This window comes from Apium graveolens, chromosome 2, assembly GCF_009905375.1.
Source record: "Apium graveolens cultivar Ventura chromosome 2, ASM990537v1, whole genome shotgun sequence".
Lineage (NCBI taxonomy): Eukaryota > Viridiplantae > Streptophyta > Magnoliopsida > Apiales > Apiaceae > Apium > Apium graveolens.
In genome coordinates, this window is record NC_133648.1 from 6490831 (window position 1) to 6505758 (window position 14928).

Consider the following 14928-nt stretch of genomic DNA (forward strand, 5'->3'; position numbering starts at 1 on the left):
AAGTTCTAAAATGCATTGACTCATTATAATTCGAACTTATCTAAATATGTAATACCAATATAAATTATTTATATATAAGCGATCCTATTTTCAATATTTTTTAAAAAAATTATATATGTACATTTTAATTACTTTTTATAATAAAAAATATGTTAAAATTATATGAGATATATTTTCAAACTAAAAAATGATTAATAAATAAGATAATAATCCATTTATGTACTATGCCTAATTTTATATCTGTTTAAAAAAAATTATATATGTACATTTTAATTACTTTTTATAATAAAAAATATGTTAAAAATATATGAGATATATTTTCAAACTAAAAAATGATTAATAAATATGATAATAATCCATTTATGTACTATGCCTAATTTTATATCTGGATTCAATTCTTTAAAATTAACTGTACAAATATTTAACTAACTATCTTGTTTTTTTGCGTAATTCAAGTAAGTATCTTTAAAGTTAAATAAAATATTCATTTAGCACACTTACATATTATGTGTATGATAAAAAGCACACATGAGAATATGGTGTAGTGGTAAGAGGTTGTATTGTTGAATGAAATAACCTGAGTTCGATTCCCACGAACCACATCTTTTATATAAATATTAAAAATAGGGGTCTCTTGTTGGGCTATTATATATAGAAGAGATGATGGTAAGATAAATCATTCATTAATGTAAAAGCCAACTAAGGTTTGTTGTTGGCTAATTATATGAAAGCCAACTAAGGTTTGTTGTTGGCTAATTATATGAAAGGTTTAGATGACATTACTACCAACTAGCTAAACAGACGCGAGGCCCCAGACTATAATCCACATTAGGACCACTACATTGATCACCTATAAAAACACTACGGTGCTGTTTGAATCATGAAATTTCAACCCAATTAATAAAAATGAGAATGAGATTTTAATACAAAAATACATTCGAACATCATTCTTATTCCCATTAACCCGGTTGAAATCGCATGAACCAAGTGGCTCCCATGAGATTTCATATGATTACCCTGTTCCATCTATAGATTGAGTGTTTGCTTTAGTTCTTATTAGTTACTTTGATTAGGAGCTGAGACTACTTGGACTATGTTCTTTGATTCGATTAGACAAACAACAAGAGAGTTGGATCTCAAGAAACACCTAATTTCTATTAAGCCCAAACCGTTCCGAATTTCAAGGTTTATAGGTCAGATATACTGAGTGATATTCCATTTGTCACAAAGTACTACTGTACTACTTCTCTGCCAACACAAAGTTTCAAGCAATTAACCAAAATGCGTATAAACCAAAATTTGAATATGTTACCGACACAGTACGAAAGCGTAGAAAAAACAAGCGCTAGCCCTCAGAAGAACTCTAAAACCAGAAGTCCTAAAATACTTCATCCATAATACAAACTTCGAATTCATGATGAAAAATTATTAAATTCACAAGAAAACTAAGAGAAGGATTTTTATTGAATCAAAGATTATCATCTGTTAAAACTATAAAAAAAGAATCCTAATTAATATAAAATATCAAATAGAAATAGCATGATCATGCATTTTTTGAGTATGCTCGTGCAACACAAAACCCAAACCACGGGAATATTTTGTTGTTTAGGCATGATCATGCAGTCCGTCAGCAAGATCATGTTGTTATTCTTCCTAACTTTTTGAATATTTTCTTATTTTGGCATGACTCGGCATGTCAACATGATCATATTGTTATCCTCCCTTACTTCCTTACAAGTATATTCATGTAAAATTTATCTTCAAAATATCGGGACTCTTGTCCTACATCAGTCTCCTCCACTTCTAAAAAAACTCGACCTTGAGTTCTCATCTAAAATCAGAACATCTTGTGTCTCTTTTTTATCTCTCCATGTTGGTGTCTTTTCAGGAAAATTTCCAATTGGAATCTTATGATTAGTCTTTTCCTCCGAAAAAACTTTTCGACATGAAATCGTCAAAATAATCCACCAAAATCAACCATGATTAACCATCGCAAGAACAAATTTAGAGTTTGACATCAAAAAACTCATGTATTATTTCAGGAGACACCGAATGTTCATTTGATCGCTTCAAGATGACATTATCTTCCGATGCATACAAAACATATTTCTCATAATTATCTATAAAATCAAGTATTCTTTCTACTTTTGTGACTAGGGCTGTAATTCGAGTCAGGCCGCACGCGAGCTCGCCCGGCTCGAACTCGTTTAAGTGGGCTCGACTCGGCTCGTTTAGTTAAACGAGCCGAGTTCGGCCAGAAATTTCGGCTTGTTTAATTACCCGAGCCGGCTCGACTCAACTCGTAAAATTAAACGAGCCGAGTTCGGGTAGAATTTTAGACTCGATTAAGTATAAAATTAATCGAGTCGGCTCACCCGACTCGTTAAAATCGGTTCGTTTAGCTAAACGAGCCGGCTTGACTCGACTCGTGAAATTAAAAGAGTCGAGTTCGGGCAGAGGTTTATACTCGATTAGTTAAACGAGCCAGCTCGGCTCAACTCGATTAATCTCAGCTCGAATTACGCCCGACTTCATTCTCGGCTCGCTCGGCCCGAATTACAGCCCTATTTGTGACATAAATTTAAATCAAACTGATATGACCTACTTAATATTAACTGATATGCTCCCACATCAAAATTATCGGATGTAGTAGCATCCTTGTACTTCATACTAGTAATGTCAACCACATTTTTGTACATATGATAATGTCAACCCATAGATTATCCCAACCAACATAAACGATGCTACATAACTTTGTGGAAGCAATTTTTGATAATGTCAACCAATAGATTATCCCAACCAACGTTAAACGATGTTACATACATTTACGGAGGTAATTTAATTTCATGAACCACGCATATCATGTTCAAGTTCTCATCATTTTTATAATCTACCACAATCTCGAAAAGTTTGGGGACTCACCTTACACAATGATTGAGTTAAGCTCTGATGTTGCAACTAATCCGCCAAGTTATAATCATCCAAGAAATTTTTTTGCACGCCTTCAACATGAGGTTTGTCACCACCATTATTGTCATCTTTGTAGGAATCATTGAGTATTTCTTTGACGTGTTCTTCAACATCCCCATTTTTAGCTTCTTTTATCATTCTATCATTTTCGCCCACATGAGAACACACAAAATTTTCACCACTCGTTGTCTTACCTCCTTCTTCAACCTCCTCGGTATTCAATAGATTATCCTCTTTTAACTAAAAATATTCATCGAACACATTATTTTCAGGTCCATAATACTCTACCATATCATCCTCCATTCCGCAACCCAATAAGTTACCCTCTTTTGGTTGGGGACAAACATCAAACATATTATAAGCATTATCGGTTTCATAATATTGAATTATATCATAATCATATTGGTTAAGTTCCATATGCATTTTATACTCATACCTAGAGCGGGCAATCGGGTCGTGTCGTGTACTTTCGTGTCGTGTAATTTCGTGTTTCGTGTACGTAAACATGAAACCCAAATCCGAACCGAAATGATTTCGTGTACCTATATGTGAAACCCATATCCAATTCAAATCGTGTCGTGTACTTTTCGTGTACTTTTCGTGTATATTAAATAAAAATTAATATAATATATATACACATATAATATATAAAAAAATCTATTTTAATATATAATTTAATGAAATATGGAGAGTGTATATAAATATATACATATATATATTTACATAGTATTTTATAAAAACTTGTAAATATTTATATTATATTTATATTATATACATAAATATATGTATATGTTATATATATTAATTTATAAATATATTTATCTCGTATAATTTCGTGTACTTTCGTGTACCTAAATTGAAACTCATATCCGACACTAAATCTATCGTGTAATTTCGTGTTCGTGTACATTCGTGTTTCGTGTACCAAAAATTAAAACTCATATCCGTATTTTTCGTGTCGTTTCGTGTCGTGTTCACGTGTCGTGTACCAAATTGTCCGCTCTACTCATACCCCCTGGTAAAAACCTCTCAAACCGAGTCAAACACCAATCGCTTCATCCGATTCCAAATCTGAATCGGTGCTTTGCCTTTACGTCTTCTATCCGTTTGCAACTTCTTTCACCATACAACAACCCAACTTTTTAGTTTACAAGCCACGAGTTTCACCTGTCTAAATTCAGAAATCTCTATTAACTCAAAGAAACATTTAACCTCCGCAATCCAGTCCAAGAAATCTTCAACCTCTAATCTTCCTTGGAACGATGAAATATCAAATTAAATCTCGTAGTCATTACGATGTTGATTATTGTTATGACCAGAATCACAATACTTGTTGAGGTAAAATCCTTTAACTTTATTTTTGTAGGCTCTGGTATTTCTGACCTCCTTATATTGTAGAAACATCTTTTTCAATCTTGTCATAAACTGCCTCAACTACTCAAATACCTTTGTATTAGCCTCCGGTTGTGTCTCTCCTAGTCATCGTATAACGAGGTAAAATCCTTGCAAGTTGGATAAATGGTTATCAAATATTTTTTATGTTGAATGACTGTATTATAAGTTTACCGAATTCAATGACTTACTTGCAAGTTAGGCATGGGTTAAATGATCTTTTAAATATTTGATCTTTCAATTCATAAATAATTTTCTCACATGTCAAGTGACATAGAACCGACAAAAGAATATTTAACGGACTTCCTTTAAAGTAAGTTAAAGTCAAACGTAATGAACATGAAAGTTTTTTAATGTTCAGTTACTGGATTTAAACTAGCTCTATAGCCCGTGCGAGGTACGAGCATGATTTAACATCAACTATTATAAAATTTGTATACATGCTCGTGAAATGAAGTATATTTTTTGTTACGAAAAGTTATTTTATCTGTGCACAACCTTTATTGTAAGAATGAGTTTTTTCAGCATGTGTATTTTATAGCCCAAATGAGACACACACAATTTCAAAACTAATATGTTAATGAAATGTATACATGTTATATAATTGAAAAAAATGGTATGGTGCACTTTTTTCAATTTTGTATCAGATAACTCATAAATGATTTTGGTAAAAGGTGTACTTCAAAGTATTCAAACTTTTGTTAAACTTCATAATTGTTACAGTACATTAAAATTGATTATTTGATAAGATCATGTTTATCGATTATGAAAAATTGAGTTCATTTGTGTTAGTTATCTAAATTTCTTATATCTTGTATATATGTTTGTATGTGTATATGCATGCATATGCATGTATGTATGTACGTACGTATGTATGTACGTATTAGAATTTTAAATTTGTGAAAATAAGTTATACGATAATTAATTTGACACAAGTACATGTGTATTGTGAACTTATAATATAAGTGTTATACGTATCTAAATAAGAATACGATATATGTTTTTCGTTCGAATTTAAATTTCTTCTACCGTAAATGGAATAATTAAAATATGACATACAACATTAAATGTGATAATAATAAATATATAATAATATTAGAATGTAATTATAACTATAAGTATAAGTTCTTGTTATACAATAATGGATTAGTAATAAATATACTATTATTAGTAATTAATGAGCTAGATGTAATTAATATATGTTATTAAATTTGATATTTATTAGTACATATTTATGAGGGGTAATTAAGTAATTTTTAAATAAATAAATTATCTCAATGAACTCCCTAGTTGCTGTATTATATATATAATAGATTAAAGGTTTAATCAGTTGAATTACGTGTTTATTTTTTTTGAATTAAATGTGATTCGTATATTATTGACACATGCTATGCTTAAATTAAAAACTAATTATATTTCGTATACACACATAAAAACATCAATAATACTATATATTTCACTTAGTAATATTATTGTTTTCAAATTAAAATACTTCTAAATAAAAAATTAAATATATTTATGTGTGTATATATATAATTATTATCAAATCGCATTATACAAAATTTTTGAATAAACAAATTCTACATCTTAAAAATTCCAATTTAATTTATATTTAAAATTATATAATATTAAAAAAACTGTGTATCGCACTGATTATAAACTAGTCTATTACTATTATATACAAGACGAAACATTGAAAGTTTTGACACGGTACATGTTTTTTGGTACACGCTGAATTTACTGAATTACCCTTATTTTACTTAAAAGTTTTATTAGCATTAGTAATCGAATCATAATAGAAAAAGAAATAAAAATCGTTTTCAAATATAGCACGTTACCTTTTTTTATTTCTCTAAATTAAAATAACTTCTCTAAATATCACAGACAATTTTATTTTAAAAAATAGAATAATAATATTATAACCATTAATAACTAATAAATTACTTTTTTAAGCTACTTAATTGTTTATTTATTTAATTATTCTTTACTTAAAGACTTTGTTAAGTTTATTGACTTTAGCAATCCATAAATTCTTAACTGCATTACAAGAACAACTTAACATCATCATCCTTATTTCTCGACAACAACAATCTCATCTCATCATTTAATAAGACAATGCAAAAATCGTCAGTTATTAAATAAATGCAAAAGTCAAAAACATCTGCAACTCTAACCATTAGCTATCGCAGATATACTTTGTACGGGTTCACGATAAAAATATTTATTTTATATATTTTTTACTATTAATGTAAAGATAAATATACTTAAAGTAATCATTATCTTACAATTTAATTACATAAACAATATAAAAAAATTGATTTTTAAAGTCAAATTATTTATCAATCTATATTTTTATATTAAATACGAAACTTATGGTCCTTACTTCAATTATATAATTACCCTTTCTTTAAAATTTTAATATTTTACTCAATTGCCCTTAATTAATATCTAACCAATTAATTTTATAAGTAAAATATGTTGCCTTTTTTATTTTCACCAACTGAAACAATTTTTTCCTCTACAAATATTTTATACAATTCTTTTAATCTATACATTTTTTAAGTAAAACATGTTGTCTTTTTTATCTTCTCAAAATAAAATAAATGTTTCTCTAAAAATATTATGGACAATTCTTTTTAATATATTATCTATACTATTATATAAATACGAAATATTAAAAGTTTAGTAATCGGTCAGTCAGTATTTGTTGAAATTACTTGATTACCCTTACTTTATTATTTTTATTAAACTAATTAATTATTTCTATTTAACTATTTAATATTAATTCAAAAAATCAACGCGGGACCCATGATCCTTAACAATAAACCTTCAGACAAAACAGTCCATATCCTTACTGCTTATACGCAGTCGAATCTAATTAGCACCCTTCAACCATTCCTTCTAACAAACTCTTATCCCAACTAAAGATTTTTTTAGCTAAAATAAAAAATTTCATTCTCTTTCGAATCCATCAAAAGATACGCGATATATGTTAAAATAATTACTTAATTACAAATATCATAAAATATAGACATATGTTTCAAGTTTAATTATTTTAAGAAAATATAAAAATCTAATAATTTAATTTAATTAAAAATAAAATAATAACATAGAAATAATTAGAAATAAATATGTATAATAAATTCAGGACAAAACAAAATAATACATATATTCACTCGAGCCCAAAAAAATAATACTATTGAACCGACTGCAACATTATTCAAATCAAAAGATAATTCGTTGGCAGGTACAATGGAATGAGATAAAAGAAAATAATACACACTATTCATTCAGTCTTAAAAAATTATACCATTCATCCAAGCTAAAGTAAACAATATTAATTTGATTTGTTACATCGGGTTAAAACAAACTAATATTCAAACTGGAGTAAGATGATATACTACTCTTCACGACTAAAATAAATTAATATTAAACTTACACTAAAATAAAATTCCAAACAAACTAAATATATATACGTGGATTTGGTTGATATAATGGGTTTATGTAACTATAGATTTATTCTATTTCTATAATTTTCATACTATTTTGCTATATTTGCACTATTAAAATTTTGTCACTTTGTGGAACAATGCGTGTAACACCCATGAATTTTTAAGTAATTAATTCAATATAATTTTTCCATTTTATTTAACTTTAGAGTTTAAATCTTGTAGACTCGTTTAACTAGATTTAAGATTTTTGAATTGTTGAATGTTGAATGTGCGATTTTTCCTAATTGCATAAATGAACCGTTATATATTTGTAAATTATCTCTGAGTAGTTGAAATAGCAGAAGTTGTCGAGAAATATATGTCAATCAAATCATAGTATTAATTTAATTTTGTTTATATTTGTTTATATATAATTATTCTAGTGAGTGCAATATTAAATTATTTAATTAATTGTCAAAAATGTTTTCTGGGAATTTGTATTAATATTTAATTTTATTTTTAAATGGTGAGTATGTAAATTCTTAGTTCTGGGAATTGTACTATTGTCTCAAATATTATCGGATTCTATGAAATTCTGTACAAGTTATTATATTAGTAACATTATGTGGTTATATATATATATATATATATATATATATCTGGTAACTCTTTTTATCAGCTAACTAAGTAACTCAATTACAGTCGTTAGATTGATTGTATATTGATGATTGATTGTATATTGATGGTTCAGATTATCTAAAAAACATAGAATATAACTGTAACTTCAATGAACGGACGTTTGAGAAACTAAGCGGATCATATTTCGGATTATTATCAGAAGCTGTTTACATCTACGCAGACAGAGATATCAGAGGTGATTGATTGTGTCCCAACATCAATTTCGGAGAATCAGAATACTATGTTGTTAATGCCTGTAACGGAGAAAGAAGTCAGATGTGCGTTGTTTGAGATGCACCCGGATAAAGCTCCGGGCCCGGACGGGATGTCCCCTGCTTTTTTTCAAAAGCATTGGTCAATTGTGGGTAAAAATGTTGTGGAGGTAGTAAAGTCGTTTCTTGAAACAGGTGATCTATTACATGGGTTGAACGACACAAACATAGTTTTAATTCCGAAGAATAAAAACCCAACCACAGTTACAGAACTGAGACCAATCGCGTTGTGTAATGTTTTGATGAAGATTGTTACAAAAGTCATTGCAAATAGGTTGAAAGAAGTGTTAAATACAGTTGTCTCGGATACTCTGTTAGGTCACACACACACTGTAGAGGGGGTGAATACAGTGTATAGTACACTCAAATCGAACTTAAAGAACTTGAGTAACAGAAAACAAACTTTATTGAAACAATAAACTCTGTTACAATATGGAACTGTTACCTCTCAGTGATGAACAAATATCACGAGAGCTGCTAGGGTTATATATATTAATAACTTCGATAATGATAACACTTATAGTGTAAACCCTATGCCTGTGTTTATATATTACACAGTTACAAGATAATCGCTAATTGATATGGAATATAATTCTGCTTCCTAAAATATATCAATCAGATATCTTCTATTCCAAGTATTCCATTCTTCATGGAATTCCTTCTTCATGCATATCTCTTCTTATGTTTTATCTCTATCTTCTTTCCTTTAATCAGCTACTGTCCTTATCTGATCGTCCTTCAGCACTTAAGTTCTGATATCTATCTTCTGATGATTATCTCCTGATAATATAAGTACTGATATCCTTAAGTCCTGACTTCCAGTATAAGCACTGATCAACAGTTAAGTACTGATCTATCATGTTCACACAAGATCTGAAAGCTAAACATAAGACATATTAGCCATGACATTATCAAATATATCTAACAATCTCCCCCAACTTGTAAATTAACAAAATATACAAGTTAAACAGATATTTGATGATGTCAAAAACATTAAGTACAAATGCATGAGAAATAGACTAGATAACTACAACTTACAGTCCTTAAAGTTTTACCAATTTCAACTTCTGATAACAACTTCAATCTGCATAAATATCAGAATTTAAGCAGTTGTAGATCTTCGACTTGGCTTCATCAACTTCTGATCTCTCTGATGTCAGGAGTTGTTCTGAGATAGTTCTTCAACAAACATTTCTCAGCATATCTTAGTTCATCAATCATTCTCCTTTTAACACCTTTAAGCTCTGCAGTATCTTCACCAGTTTGAAAGATTGCAGTTCTGAGATCATTAATCTTTGCTTTCCTTAACTCCTGGTCTAGTCTTATGACATAAGCTTTGTCAGATTCAAGATTGAATTCAAGTCCCTTAATACCAAGATACGTTCTGATCTGTGCAGTATTAGACTTCATATCAACAATATCCCCATTGTGATCTCTGTACTTTGGAACATATCTGCTGTCAGACTTAACAGAATAAAGCCTTTTCTGTCTCTGAATCTGTTCTTTTAAATAGTTTGCAGCAGTCTCTGTTATTCTGTCATCCACTTGAAGTAAGAAAAGTACATGCTCCAATTCTTCAAAATACTTCAAAGGAATGGCATTTTGTCTTATATGATAAACCCTACCATCTGTCATGAAATACAACATGATGTATTCTTTCAAGTAGGTATGGTAAACCATCTGTACAGATTCTAGTTGATTCAATCTCTCAGGAGTTGCTCCAATACCTGGTTCACTCAAGGAAGTTGGATCATCGGTAGTGTTGTGTACTCTTCTTTCATCAGCACTTCCCAATCCAGTTTTATCTCTAGCTTCCTTTCCAGTAACTACTCTTGCTTCAAAAACACTTGGAGTAGTCTTCAAAGATTGAGTCTGTTTTGCTTTAGTGAATCCTGGTAGGAGTGTTTTAGATCTATTTTCTGATATCAAGCTAACTTGAGCACTGTCAGAGGTTACTTGCTTCTTCTGAATATCAGAACTTACAATTTCTTGACTCTGAACAACTTGAGCCATGTCAGAGGTTGTTTTAAGAACTTTTCTTGAAGTCAGAGCAAGATCATCTTTTCCATCAGTAATTTCTTCTTTCTCAGGAGGTACATAAGGCTTGATAGGTTCACCAACCTTTTCTTTACCCTTGGATCTTGGATCTATCTGTGGTTGTGATCTAGTCAAAGTTTCTTCAGTATGTATCCTTTCTTTGATCACAATGCCTTTAGGTTTTGGAAGTAACTTTTTACCAGAAGCTTCAGATTTAGATGTGACTTTCTCTGATTTAAGTCTGGCTTCTTCTTTCTTTAAACTTTCCAAGTCCATCCCTGGATTTTCTTGAAGAAATAACTGTCTTGATATTTCCTCATCAAGATCTAGAAGTTCATCAGAACTTATCCTTTTACCAGCAGCAGAACTTATTCTTTTCCCAGTATCAGAACTTGTTCTGTGACTATCTTGTCTTGATGTAAACCTTCTACCTTGACTATGACCAGTACCCATTCCAGAGTTTCATTGGTCATCTTTTCCATCATCCTTTCCTTGCAGTGTCTTGTTGGTTTTGCATTTGGACTTAATTACCTTCTCCCCCTTTTTGGCATCAGCAGGTAATAAAAGAGAGATAAGTAGTTCCACTGAGGTCTGGATTTCAGTAAGTTGCGATTGCTGAGAAGCTTGGTTTGTCAGAATTTGATCAATCTGAGCTTGTTGCTTCTCTTGAGTTTTCTCAATATAAGCAACCCTGTCAATGGTAGGTTGGAAGAACTTTTTCTTATCAATTTTCCAAACTTGTTCCTGTTTGATAAAGTTCTCCTGAATCTTGTGTAGCTCTGCATGAGTGTTAGAATGAAGACCTTGTAAATGTTTAGTACTCAATGCAGTGACTCTAAGCTGGGTTTTAAAATCATCAAAATGTAACATTTCATCAGCTTTAGTCAAGTGCTCAGCAAGATGTAAAGCATTTGGAACACAGGAAACTAAGTTCCATTCCTTAGTCCACTCCTGACCTGCAGGAGTTTCACTCCAAGGTACTGGTGCATCCCCGATAATAAACTCCTTTACCAGTTCAGACTTTGGAAGAGTCAGTGGAGGAGTATGTCCTGAAGGACATGCTTCATCAGCATCTACAGTTGTAGCAGCCTCACCAGTATCTCCAACATTTGCAGCATCAGAACTTAGAGAATCAGTATCTTCTGATAAGATAACAGTGTGAGTAGCAATAGAGGCTTCAGCATCCTCTAATTGCTGATCTGATATTAAGTTCTGATCAACAGCCATATCCTGATGCTCACCTAAAATCTGATCATCAGCATCTTGATGCAGAGAAGGTGTGAGTGATAACTCAGGAGTTTGAACAACATCAGTAACAGGTGTTGTGGAAGGATTATTTGCTGTTGGAGCTTCTAAGAAAAGTATTTCAGGCACAACCAGGTTCTGAATATCAATTTCAGCACTTGTGCCTGGATCAACAAGAGACACAGAAGGTGAATTAGCCTTGTCAGATACAGGTTCCTGAGATGGAGTTGATGGAGAAGAAGTGACTGGAGCAAATTCCTTGTCTTGTGAGATCAGAGATTCCTGATCCCCTTCCTTAGCTGCTTCCTCCTCATCATCTGAAACTGGCCTTTGTGCCCTCTGTTTCTTGTACTTCCTTGTTGATTTGGATTCCTTGGGAGTGTCAGGAACCGTCATACGTCTAAGCCTCTTGAGAAGCCTAGAACCCCCAAATGCAGAATCCTTCTGAGAAGTTGCCTTCTCAGCTTCATTGACTACATGTTCTGAAGAAGGAATCTGATCCTCAGAATCTGATTCATCTCTCAAAGTAATTCTCCTCCTCTTTTGAGATGGGTGAGGAACAGGCTTTGTTCTCTTTGGCGTAGAGGATGTAGGCTTCACAGTAGGTGCTGAAGAAGAAGGTTGAGCAGTCTGTGAAGTGGACAGATATGATTGGAGATAAGTTCTGAGGGTAGGTTGAGTAAAATGAGAGGTAGGTACTGAGGTTGATGGATTTTGGTTATGGTGAGTTGGTTGAACATTTGAGTAAACAGATTTGTAAGTAGCAGGATCAGCATTTACCAGAATCTGTTTCACAGACTGAGGAATCTGTAATTATCTCACCATTGATTTCTTTGTGTCAGCATTTATCAGGTCGTTAAAGTACCTTTTTGCAACCTTAAAAGGTGGGGTTTGAGTGCTGACTAACTGGGGTTCAGCAGTACAATACGTGTAAATAAGTTGACAAAATCTAGCAAAATAAACAACATTCCGATCCTCTGTCATCCTATCCCCAATAAAACCAATTATCCCAGTTGCAAAATCAAAATGAGTTTGATGAATAATAGCATACCCGATGTGCTGACTCAGAATTGGGATGGCATCAAAATTTGAACACTTGTTGCCAAAAGCCTTGGTGATGCAATCGAAGAAGAAACTCCATTCTCTTCTGATATTAGCCCGTTTTAACTGTCCAAGTTTCGTCAGACTCTTTTCATATCCCAATTCAGTCATTAACCCCCGAAGTTCTGATTCCTCTGGTATAGAGAAGGTACAATCTTCTGGAAGATGTAACGCTCTTCGTACTGTACCAGGAGTGACTACATAGGATGAATCACCCACTTGGAAGATAATACTGGGAGTTCCTCGTTTACCACCATCATCAAAAACTCCAGTCCTCCAGAACCGCAGAACTTGTTGACTTGAAAATAATTCAGGCTGAGTTAAGGCGTACCCAACCTCACTATGTGCAAGAAGATCTTGCACAAGATGCAATTCAGATGGAGCTTCAGCATGATCAAGAATTGCAGCATAGTTGTTTGGAACAAACTTTGCTCCATCAATGATTAAATCCTTTGTGCCATGTGAAAAAATATTGAGATTCAAGTATGCCTGTTAGGTGTTTGAGATAAGATCTGTATGAAAACAATGGAAAAAGTAAAGTGAAGGAGAGTAAAAGTAAGAAGAGAGATAAAAGATGAAGAAATTAAAAAGATTACAGAAATCTTCTCTCTGCTGTACTTATACAAAAAAAATATTACCGTTGGACACCTGTCAGACATGCAGTAATAACGGATAGTTACTGGGCTCGAGAAAACAGGAATGATTACTTACCCAGTTGCCTTGTTTCAAGGAAAAACCGTTCCATTTATCAAGAGACACAGTTTTAATTCAAAATTTAAACCGTTAGCACTGATTGAAGTATTTTTCACTGCAACATTAATATTCTGAAAATGAATCATGTTAAAAATGACCGAGATAATTTCGATGAATAAGTGCTGACAAAGAATCAGAACTTAAATAAAGACAAAATTTAAATGGTCATCAGAATATCAAGCAAGATTTAACAACACAAGATAAAATAACTCAGAGACAAAATCTTGAAGTAAAAACAACTTTCATTAATATATCAAGACAATACATTGATGAAATGAAAATTACATCAGTACTTATACAAGATTTTCCCTAAGCTCCTAATCCTAACGTCAACAGCTTTAGTCCTAGCTAAGAAGCCTGACAAAGCTGAGGATGAAGAAGAACAGGAAGAAGATGAGATTAAGTCATCTTCCTCTTCCTATCTTCGACGAATAAGATGGCGAGTCGTATGATTCGCTCTTGCTGACGGATAGCTTCCCGCCTTTCCTCCTCCAGGCGCTCCAGATGGCGATGGTAATCCATCTCGAAGAATAGAAGGTGAGCTAGCACCTCCTGTGGGACAGAGTCCCAGATCTCCTCAGGAATGGCTGTTACATGCCACTCCTGCTGCCAGTCAGCACAACTGAGCTCCATTGTGAAGGTTTGTGTGTTCAAAAACATGTTGTATCGAACCATTGTGTTTTTGACAGAAGAAGGAGGATAAGTGTGTGAGAAGAATGTGATGGAAAGACTGATGTGAAGTGGTTGTTTAAATAGGCAAGAGAATGCCAAGAGACGCAAAGATATTTAATGCTGACAGGTAGAATTAATTCTACCTCGTCTCCCTAGACTTTGAAAAAGAGTAACAGTCATTGGAAAGAGGAAACATGGTCTAGACTGCACAAGACACAAGAAACAATGAACTGTACAAGTACAAATACCATTAATCCTAATCATAGTGACTATTAATCTTCCACTTCAACATATTCGAGTTCAAACTGAGACTGTTATCAAATTTTATTCACAGATAAGCCAAGTAAAGGATTAGACTGAGAAATCAGAACTTAGAC